At 46.2% G+C, this 17572-nt stretch overlaps 1 protein-coding gene across 2 annotated transcripts in view; it reads right to left on the bottom strand.

Annotated features, from left to right (window-relative positions):
* RD3 (RD3 regulator of GUCY2D) overlaps positions 1-16445 on the bottom strand; it is a 31076-nt gene extending 14631 nt beyond the window's left edge. Inside the window, exon 1 of one of the 2 annotated variants that reach the window (XM_048843109.2) lies at positions 16346-16445. The gene's annotated coding sequence lies outside the window, so the exon portion shown is untranslated. Of the gene's footprint in view, positions 1-15692; positions 15900-16345 lie in introns of those variants that run through there. The other variant, XM_048843108.2, reaches the window with a different exon arrangement.
* Between the last annotated feature and the right edge of the window lie 1127 nt (positions 16446-17572).

Below are 17572 nucleotides of genomic sequence, written 5' to 3'. Positions count from 1 at the left end.
AGGGGCTCTGCATGTGTCTCCTTTCCTAGAGGGTTGCACACTTCATTGCTTATGTTGCTTAGGTAGGCAGAGCTGTATTCCTTTCACTCCACTCCCTCTCCCCTGACAATGCTCACTCCCCTCCAGGTCCCTGCTTCCCCCCCCATTCCCAAGCCTTAGAGGAAGCATTTTTAGTGGTGGAAGCAGGGACCGAGAAGTAGGCAGGCCACTCACTCAGTATTAAACTGAACAGTCATTTGCTTTTCTAGGGTTTGTCCCCCAAAACCACATGTGGTTTTGTCCAGTATTGGATGGGGGATGCCCTTTTGAAGAGAGTATTGCTCTGCACAGATCACGCTGGCGGGGACAGAGCATCATGCTCTTCAAAAATGGCACCCCCTGTGTAGCGTGACCTTGCACACACTGCACATTTGATGACACACCAGCATGGGCAGGCCCACACCATTCCCAGAAGTACTGGAACACCCAGTGTTCCAGGAATGTGTGAATGGCCACCTTACCCAGAAGGGATTGTGGGGAGGGATGAGGAAACACTACAGCTCAACTACATAAGCAACAAAGTGTATCCCCCCCATCATGGGGCTGGCGAGTATCCTGCCTGTGTAGGGGCAGAAGTGTGTGGGGTGCCATGTAATGCCCTGAGAGCAGTGCAGCGAAGAAAAGCCACTCGCATGCGAGAACTGGGTTGGGCTGTGTCTGTCTCTTTGACACTCCTACAAATGGTTTTCCAAGTTTTCTGATTGTCACCAAAATCAAGCGGATTCTGCCCATTGATGCCTAGCACATTCCGTGAAGTTCTGGAATTCACTGGACGTGGCCTTCAAAAGTTATTGCGTTGCATACAAACAGAGAAATGCCATCAAGTTGTGTTTAGGGCCTCGCTTTGCTTGGCCAATAACATCTGTGAAGTTCTTTGAGATCCTCAATTGAAAAGCACTGGAGGGACAATTTTGTGACAGTAACGATGGGCTGAAGAAGCAGAGTGCAGGTGGAGATTAGATCTAGGCTCAGCTCTAGAGCCTGGATTTGAGGCTGAATCCTGCCTTTGGGCTCAATAGTGCTAAAGTCTTATGAGCTGCCATCATAAGATTTCAGCACCTCACAAGATCAGTTGATCCCACAAAAGTTCCATCTTCCTGCTTAGTGTTTAAAGAACTCAGGCAGCCTGTGCAAGACTTGTAATTGAATCAGTATACCTTACCCCTACTGGTTTTTGCCCACCAGAGGCTGCCCATGCCAACTACAGAAGAATTCAGTGAGTGCCAGTCACAGTCTGCTCAACACAACGGCTGCCTGGTTCCTTACTTGCTACGTGCTGTGTTGTATTCTTGGAATAAAGCCTGAAACTGCTTCAGCTGAACCTGAGTCAGTTGTGAGTGTTGAGAGTTCCACCATGTCATGGAACAAGCTAAGACCAGCCACTCTCATATTTCAGCCACATCTGAAGATAGGTTTGGGATTTGACCCAGAACCGAAACAAGAGAAGCAGGTTTGGAACAGGGCATTCAAATGTGAACACCCTCTCCTGTCTAATATACGAAGGGGTTTGGAGCTGGGGGTCAGCTCATCCCTAATTATATTATTGCTAGTCGCAGTAGTAGTAACCATAGTGTCATGCAGAGCTTTTGATTTAAACGGAGGAGTTACATGCACTGAGGGAAGGCCCTGGGACCCCCACTGACTTCTAAAAACAGGTGGCCTGACTGTTCTGGTGTGCTGGAACTGTACAAGCAGGCAATATCAGCTATTAATATCAACTATTAATGGAACAGCAAGGGCTGTCCTGGGGGGGAAGTGAAAGCATGCATACGCTTGCACTATTATTTTCAAATTAAATGCAACTGTGTTGCTGGATGTGTTTATATTGTATTTGGGCAGAACATACAACACCAACCAGCTCCTCCTAGTGTAGTCATTTCAACAGCACTCTGTATCGACCATTGTAATGACGATTATTGTTGACACAATAGAGTCCGAAGCAGATGCTCAGAGCATGAAGAAGAGCATGCACAAAACAGCATCTACTATTTCTTCTCCTAACACACTTACATGCCTTGCTGCTTCTGTCCATTAGTCCTCAGGGATGGGCACAAAGGATATCAGCAGTGGAGGTTACAGAGAGGCTAATGTCAACCAGTTCTAGCTCGGTCAGGATATGACATGCCATGACTCAAAGGGGCATATGAACCAGGTGATGGGCTAAGGGCCTTGATCCTGCAAAGCACTTGGGACTAACCGAATAATCAGAGGGTGGAGAGATGTTTACATGAAGAAATATTTAAGTCAACACAATGAGCAGGCTCAGTAGGCTGGCCAAAAATTTTTCATTTAAATTTTTTTCCAATGGAAGATTGTTTGCAACAAAATGAAGATTTTCACAGGAAATATCTGCTTTTGTCACCATTTTTTTTTTTAAACAGAAAACTGAAAATTCAAAACCCACATTTTTTTTAGTTTTTAGCTGAACATTTTGGGGTTCTGTTTTTTTGATGAAAAAAGTCAAAATTTTCCATGGGGGATTTCTCCCTGCCCCCAACCAGCTTTAGTGCTCAGCAGCTTGCAGGACGAGATTCCAACAGGGTTTTCCTACATCTGTGGATCCAGGCCTAACACTCTGAAAGGGTTTGCCCCCAAAATGAAGAGTATTGCATCATGATCCAAATGTTGTGATGGCACCAGTTAAATATCTCAGTGTCATTTATCAGCTTCATCCGTTGCTGTGTGAGCAACGAGTAGGGTTGCTAACTTTCTAGTCGCACAAAACCAAACACCCTAGCCCCTCCCCTTCCCCAAGGCCCTGCCCCTTCCCTGGGGTCCCGCCCCCCACTCACTACATTCCCCCTCCATCGGTGGCTCACTCTCCCCCACCCTCACTCAATTTCACTGGGCTGGGGGTACAGGAGGGGGTGAGGGCTCTAACTGGGGGTGCAGAGTCTGGGGTGGGGCTGAGGATGAGTGGTTTGGAGTGAAGGAGGGGGGTCCAGGCTGGGGGGTGGGGCCGAGGTATTTGGAGTGCAGAAGGGGGCTGCGGGTTGAGGCATGGGGTTGGGGTACAGGAGGGGGTGAAGGCTCTCAGCTGGGGCCACGGATGAGGGGTATGGGAGGGAGCTCTGGGTTGGGGCAGAGGGTTGAGGTGTGTGTGGGGGGTGAGAGCTCTGGGCTGGGGGTGCGGGCACTGGGGTGGGGCTGAGGGTTTGGGGTGCAGGAGGGTGCTCCAGGTTTGGGGGGGGTCAGGTCTGGGGCAGGGGGTTGGGGCGTGGGCTTACCTTGGGCGGCTCCCAGTCAGCGGGGCAGCAGAGGGGCTAAGGCACGCTGCCTGCCTGTCCTGGCACTGTGCTGCATGCACCCTGGAAGCGGCCAGCAGGTCCGGCTCCTAGGCCATGGTCCAGGAAGATCCATGCGCAGCTCTCGCCTGCAGGCACTGCCCCCCCAGCTCCCATTGGCCAGTTCATGCACGCAGAGCCCCATGACCCCCCACCTAAGAGCTGGACCTGCTAGCTGCTTCCGGGGGGCAGCGTGGTGCCAGCCAGGATAGGTAGGGACTAGCATGCCTTAGCGCTGCAGGTCTGGTCAGCAATGCTGACCGGAGCCCCCAGGGTCTCTTTTCGACCCTGCTAACAGCATGTTTACAAAAGAAGGCAGGGATCTGGGATGGCTCAGGTTTTGAGTGTCCAATGGGAGGCCTTGACTTCAGATCCTCAGCACTTCTGAAAATCAGTCCCTCGGAGTCTCAAGTTGGGCACCCCAAAATGAAGCCTGGCAGAATTAATGGACACTTCTGAACAGTTTAGTCTATTTTTTTTAAAACATAGAAGGCAGCAGCAGCCATGCACTAGCAAAATGAAAGCCACATAATAGAGCTAGTCAAATATGTTCTGTCAAAATGCTTTCTTTGATGGAAATTTTTTTTTTTTTTTGGCAAATCAAAATTTTTTATGAAAAGTGTCCATCTGTGTGACAAAAAAATTGGATTTTCATAAAAAGGTAGACAAATTTTCAGCTTTAAGTAACTGAAAACTGGATTTAATTTTTTTTTTAAACTGAAGCTTTTCTTGGTTTGGGTTTTTCTAATGAAACACACCAAAAATATGAAGAAATTTTTCAATGAAAAGGAAGAAAATGTCATTGAAATTTTTCACAGGGGAAAAACGTAATTTCCTGATGAGTTCTCCCTCATAACCATCTCTTGATCATGGTTGCTAGTAAACTGTACATCTAAGTCCTGACGCTCCATAGATTTACACGGAGCATTAATAGGAGGTGAGAGTAGCAGCACAGTAAGTGGAGTGACGAACCAGCAGTGAAGCAGTTAACACAACGTGTAGAGGCGGTATATAATGATTACATATTATAATTTACCTTCCACTTGTATGCTTCAGAACACTATCTTAAGCACTCAGCAAGCTAAGCACCAACACATCCACTCCTCCTCTAGGCAGGAGGACCTACAAGATAATTTCTACCTTGATTTTCTAGGCCAAATTCAAATGTAGCATAAGCTAATGAAGCCCCTAGAGAGAGATGTACCAACTAACACAGGTCTGAATTTGGCCTTATATCTCTATGCTTCTGTTGATACCTTCATTCAGTCACAAAACCATTAAAATAAGCAACTCAAACAGTTAAATGACTTAAGAGCACAAATCTCATTGACTATCAATAGAACATATGATCCTAAATCACTTAAGTGCTTTTGAAAGTCTCACCCGTAAGCTTAGATCTAAAACCTAAAAATGGCAGCAGCCTCAGAAGCCAGGAGAGAAGGAGAATTTCATATCTGAGTTGCAAAGTGACTAAAGTTCTAGTCCCCAGTATAGTGATAATTACCAAAAGTTCATAATCACTTAGAACTCAAGGTACAACTTGGAGTATCCTCCTAAGTGCTTCTGGACTCCCAGAAATAGTAGTGGTCAAAGGGCTTTTCTTCTCCATATGGCAAGGAAATTGTTTCAAAAGTGGACCTTGCCTCACTGAGCCACACCTTTGTCACTTCAAGACTGCATTACTGCAAGGTGCTCTATTCAGGGCTACATTTGAAGACCACTTGGAAATTTCAGCTAGGGTGGAACAGTTGTCTGCTTGCTTACTGTTGTGCCAGGTATGGGGCATAATGCACGGTTACTCCATAGACATCACTGGCATCCAATTTAGTATTCAGGTGCAATTCCTGGTGTTGATTTTAATCTAAAAAGCCTTGCATGGTTTGGATCCTGGTTATCTTTGAGGCCACTTCTCTCTTCATGCCTCATCCTGGAGGTTGAGACCAGGTGGTAAGCTTGAGCTGACAAATCTAGATTAGTATATTTAGCATCAGAGTATTCTCTGGGAGGAGCCCCTCAATTCTGGGGCTTGCTTCTTGTGCTTGTCCAGAAATTCACAAGTCAAATGACTTTCGGAGCATGATGTAGATCTATCTATTTATTTACCCTGGCTTTTGCCTGATGAGATAAGCTGGGAGGGTTGGAGTTCTGTGTTGGCATGGGAGATTTCCAGTTTGACACTACGTCATTTTAAGATTTAATTGTGTATGATTTTATATTTTCTCCATGGCCCGAAAAGTGCAAGTAATAAAATGAAAAATAAAATAAATACAAATACAGTAGGGAACAAGATCTCTAAGATAACATTTGTGGAGTTCCTAGAACTGCAATTTGTAACGTATGTAAATTCGATCCTAATACATAAGGACTGGGAAAACGTGTTGAAAATACCTAGCTTTGGAGGAACCTTTTTTGGTAAGATTGCCCCATTCTGCAAGGGTTTTGCTCAAAGATCAGTCAACAAATCAATAAAGTCACATTTCCAAAAGTGGAGTCTAGAAGTGTGTTATGCATCAGTACATCAGTATCGGAGTGGGGCACAAACCTGGAAATGGTTTTTACAATTACCTCCCAGTTTCTTACAGCATCTACAAATCTAGGTGATATGATTGTCCATCAATGTGCATGTCACTAAAAGAATCCACACCATTAAAGAAAGGTGCCCCAAGAAGTCTGTTCTTGGGGTCCCAAGTTTGAAAATATTGCAGTCTAATTCTTAGACTCTTCCAGATTCAGAAAATGTGCCAAACTGGATCAAACCACTGGTCCAGTATCCTGCATCTAACAGCAACCTGATCCTTCAGAAGAAGGTAAAAAACAAAGCAAAGATTGCAAGTTCTGTGGGACAAGGACCATATGTGTGTGTAAAGCAACACATACACTTCTGGTGCTCTATAAATAATGATACCCTAACTAGTTGTGCACATGAGGGAACCCTGTGGTGATTAGTTTATGCCCCGAAGCTTTGATTACCCTTACGTTAGCAAGCAGAACAACTATTGGAAATGATCCTGCTCCTACTGAACTCCCATACAGTACAGTGGGAGCAGGAGCCAGTTCCCTTCCTATTAATGATAATGGTAATATCGCCAAGATGACTTCCAGTTCTTTCAAGACAGCCTCTCTTACTTTCACATTACCACAGATGGCAATGTCTGCCTGTTGCAGGTCTAGTCCACCTGTATAGGTGACTAAGCTCAGATGAGAATGGTGTGCTGATGGTTCTGAATCCATAACTCCATTACCCTAAAATGCATCTATGCTCTGTTACATACTTAGATGGTATAATTGTATTTGTGAGTTTAGCGTGTGTTCACCACTATGTTATTAAAGGTTAAGATACCTTGACATGATCCAGTGAGAGGCACTGAGGCAAGCTCACTGCTAGCAAAAGTGAATGGCAGAATGAACTGAGACGTTGTAAAGATTTAAATGTCTCTGCACTCTCATTCACATGACTGTGGCAAGTTATATTAAAGAGAAACTATTCTGCTGTTATTTAGAAAAGATGCAAATACCTACAACACTCAGCCAGCACCTTCCTCTGATACAGGTTGAGCTGGGTGTCTCATATAACATATGGGTATTTTACCAGCATTTGTTAGCAGCCAACAGGCTAATTAGTGCTATATTCCTGTCAATTAGCCTGTTCTTATTACTGTCTGAGTCTGACCTCACACTGGTATATACGCACCAGTGTACACACAGCCTAGTGAGAAGAGAGCTAGGCCCTGAACGGGTAACTTGTGAAGCTGAACAGATTATGACCTTCCAACATCTTCCAGCTATTTCCATTGCTGGCTGTTTCATTAGAGGCAGCAGGGCCCCTAGTGGATAGGGCAGGAAACTGGGAGTCAGGAAACCTGGGTTTTAATTCCCACTGACTCACTATGGGTATGATCTTGCAATGTGGTGAGCTCTTCTTATGGCCTTCAGCTTTTTGATCTGTTTCAGTGGCTCTTTATCAAAGAGACTAGTGCTGTGAGGGAGTACACCTTTGAAAGGTGTTGCTGTAGCAGGGCATCAGAGCTGTGCCGCAAGATGATAATCACTTAGGAAAAAAGTTCAGGCACACTGGCATCAAAGGGAGTTTGGCCTGAGCAAGGACTGCGAATTCATTTGTCCAATCCCCACTAAGTACCTAAGTGACTTGGGAGTACAAGTCCCACAGGCTTTCAATAGGGCTTGTAGTCCTCAGTGTCCTAGGTGCTTTTGAAAAATCACACACCCCAACAAGAAGGGTGTAGGGCAGGCAGAGCAGATTACCTGCAATTCACACTGCCTGTTTTCGAACAGAGGGAAAATCCAGTCCAAACATCTCATGCAAAGCTAGAGCCAGGAAGGGAGGAAATCAATAGGGGAGCTAATGCAGACAATGAACTGAGGAGCCAGGAAAGTACCAAGCCTATGTGTGTTGTGGCTAGGGTGACCAGGTGTTCAGTTTTCTACTGGAACACCTGGTTAGAAAGGGATCCTGTTAGCTCCAGTCAGCACCGCTGACCGGGCTGTTGACTGTCCAGTTGGCAGTGCCATGCAGCAGGTCTGACAGGCTCCCTGCTAGCCGCCATGCCACGCAGCTCCCAGGAAGCAGCAGGCATGTCCTCTCTCCAGCTCCTAGACGTAGGGGCAGCCAGGGGTTTTGCACGTTGCCCCCGCCCCAAGTGCCAACCCCGCAGATCCCATTGGCTGGGAACCGCAGCCAATGGGAGCAGCACCCCCTCCAGTACCCCAAGCCCTGCATCTCTGGCCCTACCCCAGAGCCCGCACCCCCAGCCAGAGCCCTCACCCCCTCCAGCACCCCAGCCCCAAGCCAGCCCATTGAAAACGAGCGAGTTAGTGAGGTTGGGGAGAGTGAGCAACAGAGGGAGGAGGGATGTAGTGAGCAGGGTGTAGGGCCTTGGAGAAGGGGCGGGGAATGGGTAGGGCCTCAGAGGAGGGGCGGGGCAGTGGGCAGGGCAAGGGTGTTCAGTTTTGTGCAAGTAGAAAGTTGGCAACCCTAGTTGTGGCTTCCTAGGTCAGCTACCTACCCTTCCCCCAGACCCACTACTGAGCTGTGGTATACATTTCCTTTGACTAGCTAGCAGGCTATTCTGACTGCAGGCTGCACATATAGACAGACAGACCCTGATCCCCTTCAGGGTCCTAGAGATCAGTCATGCTCAACCCAGTCTGACAAACTTGCTAAGTTTTGTTAGAAGATGTCTGCTGTGTTGTGAATCACAGGAGGTTTATCAGTTGGAGAATGTGCTTCCATGGCAGAAAGAAGAGTTCAGCAAGCAAAGTTCTCCCTTTCTCCCTGACACCATGTCCTTGCCTACAACACCAACAAAAGGGGGCATGAATCAGTGTTCATGTCGCACTCCCGGTCACTACCTGGCCTGGGACAGGAAAGCTAATCATCTAACCAGCAGACCAAATTTGGTGATGAATCCTGATCACATGCCACCTGAGGCACGTTGTACATACACTAACAAGAGGACAGCAACAAACAAAATGGAGGGAGGAGGCAGAAGGAGAGACTGGCAGTCAAATTGGGTTGAAAAGCAGGGCTTGGATCTTGGAGGGGCACATTGTCAAACTTACTATAGAGTTCTATTGATTGCTGCTTTCAACTACCTGAAAGGGGGTTCTAAAGAGAATGATCTAGACTGTTCTCAGTGGTAGCAGACGACAGAACAAGGAGCAATGATCTCAAGTTGCAGTGGGGGAGGTTTAGGTTGGATATTAGGAAAAACTTTTTCACTAGGAGGATGGTGAAGCACTGGAATGCATTACTTAGGGAGGTGGTGGAATCTCCTTCCTTTGAGGGTTTTAAGGTCAGGCTTGACAAAGCCCTGGTTGGGATGATTTAGTTGGGGATTGGTCCTGCTTTGAGCTAGATGACCTCCTAAGGTCCCTTCCAACCCTGATATTCTATGATTCTGTGATCATCAATCCAACTGTCCTCTGAACAGCAACTGTGTTAAATCTGGAGACTAAATTCAATCACTGACATCTCAAATGGGAGTTTTAATCCTGCTTTAAGTGAAAAGCTCAGCACAGCCCTAATTATGAAGTTGCTACTGACGCCTCTGTAATATTAATTATATAACATGCCATACAATTGTAATAAAAATATCTGCTTTCTTCCTCCCATAGTTTTCAGTAGAATGAACTACATCAAAAGTTTTCCACTTTTTCCATACGGGGACCTCTTTTTCCATACCAGGGCCCCCAGCACCACCACCCCTTCCCATCTAGCCAAGATCCTCCCACCTTTATACTTAGCAATAGGGGAAGGGCAGAGTGATTATGACCTCCTGATACCTATTTGCAACCACCTTGGAGGTCATGACCGCAGTTTGAGAAGCCAATCTATGTAATAAACCATAAAATGGAAGGAAAGTCTTGTACTTAAGAGGCAAGATTGGAAGTCAGGAAACCTGGGTTATATTCCTGGCTGTGCCACAGACTTCCTGTGTGATTTTGGACTAGTTGCTTAACCTCTCTGTTTCCTCATTGGTAAAATGGGCATAATCACATGTATCTATCCCACAGGGATGTTGTGAGGCTTAATTCGTTAGTGCCGTAAAGCACATTGACCTTCTCACCTACAAAGCAGGACAAATATAATGAGTTATGCAACATCTTTCTTGTTCCCGACAAGTGGAATTAAAAGGCATAATTCTTGCGCACATTTCAGTTATTCTGTTTTGTACCACAGTGGACAAAATATTGTTTGTTTGGCTTTACAAGCTGGACTATCCAAGTGTTATGGAGGAAACAAGATATGGGATACAAAGGGAATTGTCAAAGTAATTAACAGATGTCAGAGGACATGACCCTGTTTCAAATACCAGGGAGGTCTGGATAACTGAGGTACCTGTAAGTGTAACACTGTAAGGCCATGTCTACACTAAGGGTGCTACAGTCACACAGTTGTAGTGCTGCAGCTGTGTTGCTGTAGGTCCATATTGTAGAGGCTTCCTACATTGGTGGAAAGGGGTTTTCCATCACTGTAGTTAATCCACCTCCCAGAGTGGCGGTAGCTCGGTTGATGAAAGAATTCTTCTGTAGACCTAACCGTATCTATACTGCGGCTTAGGTCAGGTTAACTTTGGCATTCAAGGGTGTGGATTTTTCACATTTGATATAGCTAAGTCAATTTTAAGTGTAGACCAGGTCTAAGTGAAACGTATTTATTGTCAGTCTTCCTGGCTATAGGCTTTGCAGGGCTGTAAATAGTCTGACATGATTTCTAGGGATGAGCTAATTCGAAGGTGACAGTTTGGAATGCTAGCAGTCGACTTCCAGGTAAGGCCCTATCCTCCCATCCCTATCTTACATGAGTAGCGCTTACTGACTCAAGTAGTCAGTAACATCAATGGAACAAGTCAACGTCAGGATTGGGCCCTGCCATTATATTAGGTTGCTTTTGATAGAGATGTGACATGACTGACAGTAACTTTCAGCGGCATGTGATGAGTACATTTTTAGCTCCAAGTACAGCATATCATTTTTGTATTTTATATTATGGAGTAGATGTACATACACTGAGCAGAGGACCTGGCCCACTGTATATTGTACCGCTTAAAGGGTAATTTAAGGGAGAACAAGAAAATCTTACACAAGGTGCTGTGAGATAAAAGACTAAACACAAACCAGAGGATATAAAGACATCATAATTTCTTCCAAGACGCATACTACAACTGTGTTGCATTTTCTACATTTAATGGCACCCACAAGATTATGTAAGAAACCTTTTTATAAAATTAAAAGCACATGACCTTCCCTATGATTGTATAATTTCTGAAATATTTTGATTCCTAGAGATTTGTTGTTATAAAAGAAAAACTTTTTTCAATGTGTTTTCAACATACACTTTAATTACAAGAGAGTAAAGGAACATGACATGGACTGTGACATGAACACTGCAACGGTCATGATCAGAAGTTATAGAGAAAGCATGTGTTTTGGCTGATTATGGGAAAATATAAAAAGGACCATGTGCTACTAAGCAGAAAAAAATATATCTACTCCAGATCTACAGCTGATGTAAGAGCCATAGTTCCATTGACTTTAATGGAACTACATTGTGTAAATCCACATAATTCAAATGAAGCCAAGAGTTATGTTGATTTACAGCAGCTGACTTTTATATGTCAAATAAAAAAAGCCAACAGAGTAGATCCCTAACTATGGCTAGGAATCTCCACAAAAGCTAACCTTTATGTTATCTGCAGAAGCAAAAGGGTTTTTGTTTTGTTTTTCACAATTTGCTTCAAATGCATAATAGCATTTCAGTCTGCCTACCTATCAGAGCAAATCAGGTTCATCTGCCAAGACCCAGAACTATTTTCATGCCACTTTCCCACACAGACTTCAAGCACTAAACATTTTCTAATGCAAACCACAATAAACAAATAAATAAATAAATACAAATGATATCAGTGGAGTGGTTTAAACCTAATAAGTCAGGAAGTTCAGAATTAAGACAAACACCCTTTCCTTAATTCAGCCTCCTGGGCCAATTGTATAATGTTGATGTTTGCTGCTTCAGGGCTGCCATATTTTACCCAAGAAGTGGCTGCATGTCTGGGATGGAGCAGGTAATCACTAGATTCATATATCTTAGGTCCAGAAAAGATCATGTAGTCTGTCTTCCTGCATAATACAGACTATCAAATTGCACCCAGTTATGCCGTAAATAAGAGGTAAACAAAGCCCGTTGCCAACTGTGTCCACATATCTACTCAGGGGATACCATCATAGAGCCTAATCACATCAGCCACAATATCAGAGGCTCGTTCACCTGCACATCTATCAATGTGATATATGCCATCATATGCCAGCAATGCCCCTCTGCCATGTACATTGGTCAAACTGGACAGTCTCTACGTAAAAGAATAAATGGACACAAATCAGATGTCAAGAACTATAACATTCAAAAACCAGTTGAAGAATACTTCAATCTCTCTGGTCACTCGATTACAGACCTAAAAGTAGCAATTCTTCAATAAAAAAAACTTCAAAAACAGACTCCAAAGAGAAACTGCTGAATTGGAATTAATTTGCAAACTGGATACAATTAACTTAGGCTTGAATAGAGACTGGGAGTGGATGGGTCATTACACAAAGTAAAACTATTTCTCCATGTTTACCCCACACACACACACCATTCCTCAGACGTTCTTGTCAACTGCTGATTATCACTACAAAAGGTTCCCCCTTCCCCCCTCTCCTGCTGGTAATAGCTCACCTTAAGTGATTGATTGTTTCATGTTCTCTATGTATATAAATCTCCTCACTGTATTTTCCACTGAATGCATCTGATGAAGTGAGCTGTAGCTCACGAAAGCTCATGCTCAAATAAATTTGTTAGTCTCTAAGGTGCCTCAAGTACTCCTTTTCTTTTTGCGAATACAGACTAACACGGCTGCTACTCTGAAAAGAGGTAGAAAGGAATCCCGCTGGAACACATACCATGAGCAACATCTCTTTCCTGTCATTTTGTAGCTTATCTAATTTTAAAGATATGTTCAAATAATGTTAAGGATCTGGTGTAAATCCACAATACAAAAGGATTTCAGAATTAAAACTAAATATATATCCCTGACTCACCCATTGTTAATCCTTAGTTATTGTAACAGTATTCCTTAGCCACAAAAGGGTGAGTCAAGGATGTAACTTCAGCTCAGGAATCCCTTGCATTGTGGTTTATACCACAGGCTTATTTAAACATAACACATTATCTTCATATTAAATGAACAGAGTTATTGCTCATGAGCTGTGGCCTCGAATTACAAATTCTTATATCAATGGATCTGTTAAGGTTAACAGAGTTTCCTATCAGGGGTAGCGGTGTTAGTCTGTATCCACAAAAACAACAAGGAGTCCGGTGGCACCTTAAAGACTAACAGATTTATTTGGGCATAAGCTTTCGTGGGCTAGAACCCACTTCATTAGATGCATGGAGTGAAAATTACAGATGCTAACATTAGTAGACGTGCAGGTGAGAGGACCCAACCACATCAGCCACACCATCAGAGGCTCATTCATCTGCACGTCTACTAATGTTACATATGCCATCATGTGCCAGCAATGCCCCTCTGCCATATACATTGACCAAACTGGACAGTCCCTATGTAAAAGAATAAATGGGCACAAATCAGACATCAGGAATGGTAACATACAAAAGCCAATAGGAGAACACTTCAATCTTCCTGGACACTATAACAGATTTAAAAGTAGCTATACTTGAACAAAAAAACTTCAGAAACAGACTTCAAAGAGAAACAGCAGAACTAAAATTCATTTGCAAATTTAACACCATTAATTTGGGCCTGAATAGGGACCGAGAATGGCTGGCTCATTACAAGAGCAGCTTTGCCTCTCCTGGAATTGACACCTCCTCATCTATTATTGGGAGTGGACTAGATCCACCGGGATTGAATTGGCCCTGTCAACACTGGTTCAACTTGTGAGGTAACTCCCTTCTCTTCATGTGTCAGTATAATAATGCCTGCATCTGTAATTTTCACTCCATGCATCCAATGAAGTGGGTTCTAGCCCACAAAAGCTTATGCCCAAATAAATCTGTTAGTCTTTAGAGTTTCCTATATTATTTCTATATTCCCAGTATAGACCAGACTATGTGCTATGAATATGCAGATGGGATGGCATGAACTCTATAACCAATCCATCATCTGGAAAGTTTTGAAGGGATATTTTATTCACAACAGATACCATAGTGGCATATGGTGGGAATATATATTCACAGGAGCATGTGTATCTGTGTACAACAGAGCCACCATCATGAAACTAATAAAATTCCTACTGAAAATATTTACTGTGGGCTAAATCCTGAAGATCTCACTCACTCCCACACAGGCAAAACTCCTAGATTACTACATGGGAATTTTGCCTGTGTAAATATTGCAGGATATTGGGCTCAGTCTCAAAGTTTGGTGTAGCACAGTAGCTGCTTAAAAATACGTATTGATATGAAATTAGTGCTCATGACAACAATGCCAATTTTCCAGCACTGAAAACTGAACTCCTCTCTCCATAGAACAAGTACAGAAAAGACAAAAGCAGGCAAGCTTCCCTTACTCTGCAAAACCCATTTAGTCCAGAGCTTCTCTGCAGAGGAGCCTATCAATGATGCCCATTATGACAGCCGTACCTGTCCACTGAGACTCCAAGCAGCCTTCCAGGAGGTAACCGCTCTTGGTCATTACCAACCTTTGCTGAAACTAAATTGAGATATTTAGCACTGAGAGCAGAATGTGTGCCTCCATTACACTGGAATAAACACAGAATAACACAACTGATTTCAGGGGAATTATTCTGGATTGACCCAGATGTAAATGAGAGCAGAATTTGTTCTGGGAGTGTGTAAAAAATACCAGCTGCTTACAATTCTGCACACATATCTTGATCTGAACAATACTTAGAAGCTAACATTGCTTTTCTCTTGTGTTCCTTTTCTTTATATGTACCCTGTTACCTCATGCTTAAACCACCATCTTAGTGACCACTATTTAAATTAAGTTCAATTATAACATCTGAGCTGGTAACCAATGTTCTTCTGAAAATACCAGAAGATCACAGGGCCTGATCCAATCCTTATTAAAATCAGTGGAATTATTCACATTACTTTTAAGGGCTTTGGATCAGACCTACAGTTTTTATGGACAGAGAACTCTGTTTTTTTAATTTTCAATTAGAGGATGATATAAGATACTATGATGAAGCACATATAAGTCCTAGATAGACAGACATATACTTTCATTTTAAAAACAGCCGAGGGTTAGTTTAAAAAAAAGCATAAAAGCATATGATATTTTATTACCCTCATCTCACTAAGTGACAGCACAACAAATATTTTAGGACCTAATTCTTCACGTGTCACTCCAGTTTTACAGGTGTAGTCATTGCCACAGAGTCTGGTTGAGTTATGCATGCCTAAAACTGGAGTTACTGGGAAGGGAATCAGCCTCCTAGTTTTTAAATTGTGTTTTAAATAAGCACAGCATCCGGGGAAACGACCAAAACAAGCACAGTGGTATACCAAGATTTGATTTCAAGTGGATGCATGACCCCTTATAATGACTGTCACAACAGTCAATGGATGGTCTGTGACAGAGGCTGCCCAGTGAATTCTAACTCATTTTCCTGGTAGAATTGCCTCAGTTAAATGTAACTTTGCTTGATTTCAAGACTGCAGTAGTCTCGAGTCACTTGTTTGTGCTCGTTTATTCCTTGGAAGGTGGAAAGTCAAATACAAACGAACCTACTCCGGGCACTTTCTATGCCAAGTCAGTGGTAAATACTGACCGCCAATTTCGAAACTCCTAAAGGCGGCTGAGGGGGAGCAAGAGAGGAACATACCTCCAACCAGAGCAGACCGGGTCCCCGCGCTCCGGGCAAAGGAAAAGCCCCGCAGGCTCCGTCCAGCGCCCGAACCGAGCTCCCGTGCGCGGAACACGCGGCAGCACCCAGTCCGGACACCTGGAGACCAGTCCGGACACCTGGAGACCAGCCCGGCCTCTGGGGCCAGCTCCCACCGCTCCACTGGGTTGTGCTGCCTGCCGGGGACGGGCCGCCTTTTAGAAGCGCTCCAGCTTCCCCGCCCCTGGCACCTGCCCAACCCAAGCCGCCGCCCCCTGGGTCCCACCGCCGCCACTGCGCTGCCTGCCGCTGCAGTCCCCGGGCGGCCACCGCGGAGGGGACCCAGCCCCGCCCGAGGCATGTGCCCGGGCTGGCACCCGCCGAGAAGTTGGGGAGCGATGGCCGGGAGCCGGGCAGGGCCGCTCCGCCGGGCGCTCCCCGGAGGACACGGCCCGGGGGGGACAGTGCCCTGGCTGCCCCCAGCCGCGACCTCCGGCAAGGCGGGCTAGCCCCGGGCACGCCAGCGAGAGCCGGGCGCTGGGCAGGGCAGGGCAGGCCGGTGGGCACCCCCGCCGCGCGCGTCGGCAGGCTGGACACACCGTCCCGGTCCCGGGACTCTGCCCCGCCGGCACGCGCCCCGCCGCGCTCCTTACCCGGGCCGGGCCGCGGCGGGACTCGGGCGAGGAGCGGGGGCGCCCGGAGCCGCGCGGCGGGAAGCCCGGGGGCCAGGGGCGCGGCGCGGCGCCCGGCGGCAGGCTCCGAAGTGACAGGCGGGGCAGCGGGACAGGCGGCAGGCGCTGCCGGGTCGCCGCGGCCGGCGGGATCCGCCTCCGCTGAGCGCCCGCCCCCTCGCCCAGCTCCTGAGCGGCGGTTGCCATAGAGACCGAGCTAAGCCGAGGTGGCTGAGAGCCGGGCTGGGCCGGGAGGAGCCGCGGGGCGGGGCGTGGGGGTGAGGCCGAGCTCGCGGGAGCGCGGGGCCACCTGCTCCACTGGCTGTCAGGGTGCGGGCCCCCAGTCCTGCCCCACGTGGGTCCCGCCAGCTTCTGATCTGACAGCTCGGCTCGGCGCCACGTGGCCCTGAGAGCGGGGGCCCGCGCGCCGCTTCCCCGGAGCCGCTGCAATCGCCGTCCCGGCTTGGCGTTACTCGCTCTGCGGCCACCCGCCTCGCAAGACTCCTCTGTGGTCTCGTCCCCACAGCGCAGCGCCCTCCTAGGCCTGGACGCGACGGTTAGGGGTCCGGGTCCAGCGGCTCGGGTCAGCCCATGGGACCATGTGTAAAGTTCGCGTCTGCATCCAAACACTCCCGAAGTCTGGAAATGCTCAGAGCCAGGGGGTTTGGTTTGAGACCATCTCTAAATTCCCCAGCAGTCTGGGAGGAAGAGACGCTAATTTATTTTGTTACCATCTGTGTTGCCAAATTTCTAAGGCACCGGTTACCTTGGCATGAAGTCTGCATCGCCAGCCTAAGTCTTAATAAGTCAGGCCCCACAGCTGGAGCTTCAATATACAGTGATAAACTCTGGGGCATGGAATCTGGAATTTTTCAGAGTAAATTGATACCATTTTGAATCCAGGGTGTTTAATAACACACAGCTACAGCTGTGCGAAATGCAGCCCTGTCCGGTCACAGCAGTTAGTACAAATCTTTTATTGGTGGTGGGTCCTGGGGACAGAGAAGGGATGGGCTGGTAGGGATGGTTGAGAGGCACAGAGGTTGAGGGATGATGGCCTGGAAAGGCGGGTGTGTCTGGAAGGGATGGGGGAAATGGACAATGACATCTAAATGATTATGATTAGATAAAACATTTCTGTATCACTGTACATTTACTCAGGGTGGGAAGAGGATCTTTGTGTCCCTCTTGCTTACTCCCCCATGCTGG

This window comes from Caretta caretta, chromosome 3 (assembly GCF_965140235.1).
Source record: "Caretta caretta isolate rCarCar2 chromosome 3, rCarCar1.hap1, whole genome shotgun sequence".
Taxonomy (NCBI): domain Eukaryota; kingdom Metazoa; phylum Chordata; order Testudines; family Cheloniidae; genus Caretta; species Caretta caretta.
This window is presented reverse-complemented; position numbering and strand designations above follow the sequence as displayed.